General features: G+C 41.4%; 1 protein-coding gene and 1 long non-coding RNA gene across 2 annotated transcripts in view; one reads left to right on the top strand and one right to left on the bottom strand.

Annotated features, from left to right (window-relative positions):
• Positions 1–2,993, top strand: part of esr2a (estrogen receptor 2a) — a gene marked incomplete in the record, with an annotated part of 50,638 nt that overhangs the window by 11,988 nt on the left and 35,657 nt on the right.
• Positions 2,882–2,993, bottom strand: part of LOC106522407 (uncharacterized) — a 3,578-nt gene continuing 3,466 nt past the window's right edge. The window contains exon 4 of the long non-coding RNA XR_001310784.1: positions 2,882–2,943. This is a non-coding gene — a long non-coding RNA (uncharacterized LOC106522407). The remainder of the gene's footprint in view (positions 2,944–2,993) is intronic.

Below are 2,993 nucleotides of genomic sequence, written 5' to 3'. Positions count from 1 at the left end.
CTGTAACACACCTGTGTCCCAAAAACCCTACGTGAGTGCAGTTGAAAAATGAAGAGGGTGGAGGTTTGTGGTGGGGGATGGGGAGGAAAAAACTGAGGGAGCAAGWATGCTCCCACAGGGGGCCAGCTCCCCCACTGGTCCCAGTAGGCTCCCCCGCTCCCCGAGACCCGCCCAGGGACTGAGACCCCCAAGACCTCCTCCTCTGGACAGACCGCCAGATCCGGAAGACGCCAGATCACGGACAGACCGAGCCCGGAGGACCGCCAGAAACCGGGACCAACAGACCCCCCGCCCTAGAGCCGCACTGACCCCCAAGACCCGACCCCCAGCCCCACGGCCAACCGGCAGCCCAAAGAAGCTACCGAACCCCAGCAAGAGTGATCTAGCCGAGAGCGCACACCCAGCCACCAACAGCTCGAGGAGGGACCAGGAGCGAGTCCTCGCCACAACCACTCTCACTAATATTTTTAACAAACACCGAATTTTGTGTTTTTTATAAACTCCTTCCTTTTTCAGGACAAGCCTACTAGAACAGCTGAACTTTATCAGAGGCACTTTAATTAGTGACAGGTGTGTGCTGACTCTAATTTAACATGAGTTTTAATGTAATTAGTTAAATCTGAACACAGCCACACCCCCAGTTCTAAAAGGGGGTGCACACTTATGCAACCACATTATCTCCGTTGTTTATTTTTACTTCACCTTCTGAAAGATTTCTGTTTGTTTTTCTATTGCATTGTACAGGTTATGGGTCACATTAAGGTGGAAAAAGTTGTGAAAATGTTTGTTTTGCTGTCATTTTTTTACCTCACAAAAACCTGGCATTTAACAGAGGGGTGTGTAGACTTTTTATATCCACTGTAATGTGTTGAAAACATCAGTACAGTTGTAAACGTAGACTTTTTCCAATTAAGACTCATTCTGAAGCGCTTTCTTTATTTTTTACCAAAGACTTAAAAAAGTAATTTATGATTTAATACTTTTGACTTAAACCACTGCAACCCTATAATTTCTATAAATCAAATACAAACCATAATAATCGTATACTGCACCTGTCTGTGTGTTTTGAGTTCTMTTTGGTTTTACTTCTCTTTTGTTATCAGCAATCAATCAATCAACATTTATTAATAGAACCCTTTACATCTGCTGAAAGGTGCACAAAGTGCTTCATGAAATGAAACAAAAAATAAAACAAAACAGCCACTAGTTATTAAAAGTCTCTTCAAATACAAATTAAACCCCTTTAAACCCCACCCCCTTCAGGTCTCCCATCGTTATCCTCCGTGTTCGTCCATTTTTGTAGTTTGATAGCAGAGATATGATTATTTAGCTGCGAAGAAACATTTTCCCAAAATAAAAGTATTTTTTAGATATCAAGCTAATTTCAAATATATCTGTTCCTCTTAAAAACTTTGTGCTTTATAATCTTTGTTCATTCCAAGCTTAAAAAAGTGACATTATTGGTTTAAATTCCACCTTTTTATTGTTTTAAATAAACCAGTGATAAATTCACAGTAGCTGTGAATCAAACTTTTTTTTTATTTTACATTTTATGAGTTTTTTTCCAGTGTTGAGGGTGAAAGAGCCTGAATCTGTGTGATTACTGTCACTCTGCTCGCTGACGTCTCCATCAGTGGTTTTCATCTCTGAGTCACAGAAAGTCTTTTAAAGTCAACGTTTGTAACATTTGTCTGAATCCTAAGCAAAGTTTAGTGAATATCTTCCTGTCATTAACTTCAAACGATTCGTCTTAATGTGTCAAATATGACTTGGTTATTAATTACACTGGGAATGAAAAGAAAACCGTTTCAGGAATCTATAAAACTGAATATAAATGAGGGGAAAAGTAAATATGAACAATTAAAGTATATATATCTGATGTATAAATGAGGAGCAGTTTAAAAATATATTGTGACATGTTTAGAACCGAGGGAACGATCCAGAGTTACATTAAAGGAACATTAAAATGAAATCATGTTTGAATATTCTATCAAGAAACTCAGATAATGAACTAAAAACAACAGTAAAAACACAAACATCATTTCAACAATGATTTAATTCTATTTATTTATTTAGATCACGTGTCAAACTCAAGGCCCGCAGGCCAAATGTGGCTCCCCACAGCATTTTATGTGGCCTGATCAGTGGGAATTCCCAGTTGGAAAGTGGGAAAAATCTGAATCCAAGCTGGTGGTTATACTCACGTATTCACCTGTGTACTTTTAATAGTATTTCTGTATTTATTTCACATTTAGTCAGTCGTACAGGCAGTACTGTTCAGTGTGGTTAACAGACGGCAGCAGAGAGAGGAAACATGGTCCTGAGCCTACAGCAGCTCAACTGAGTCAGGAAAACCAAATCCTAACTGGTCTCTGAAAGCTCTGTCTACATTTTAGAACCTGTAGGAACCAGAAGTAAACCTGCAGTCTGAGAGTGAGGAGCTCTGTCAGGAAAATATGCAACAGTAAGGTTTGAACACAGCCTGGAGCCTGGCTGGTTCTGAACTTCCCAGAGAGAAGCTGAAGCAGCAGAAACACCATCCCTGCTCGGTGTAAAATACCCAACATGCACAGCGGTGCCCTCGGCTTCACCTCGTGTGCCAGGTTGCCACAATAAGAGCAACAACTTCCCACTCTCACTTCTACAAAGCTGCCAGCATGTGATGCCTGCCCCGTCCCATGGCCCTGAGGTCAGCGTGAACCTCCACCATGAACTGGACCCTGTGGGCCTGGAGGGCAGGAACTTCTGATTTCCTCTTTTTGCTTTGTGCTCCTTTTGGAAACTGACTGACGAGGCAGATCTGTACCTGAGATGCTGCTGGGCCTTCACAGGCCACCCTTTGCAGCGTTGCATTGGAGCATCCTGCAGCTAACTGTAGCTGTTAACTAACTGTAGTTATTAACTAAGTGCAGTTACCTGTAGCTATTAACTAAGTGCAGTTACCTATTACTGTTGGTAAAATGGTAAATGGACTGTACTTATATAGCGCCTTT

Source organism: Austrofundulus limnaeus, unplaced genomic scaffold (assembly GCF_001266775.1).
Source record: "Austrofundulus limnaeus strain Quisiro unplaced genomic scaffold, Austrofundulus_limnaeus-1.0 Scaffold129, whole genome shotgun sequence".
NCBI lineage: Eukaryota > Metazoa > Chordata > Actinopteri > Cyprinodontiformes > Rivulidae > Austrofundulus > Austrofundulus limnaeus.
This window is presented reverse-complemented; position numbering and strand designations above follow the sequence as displayed.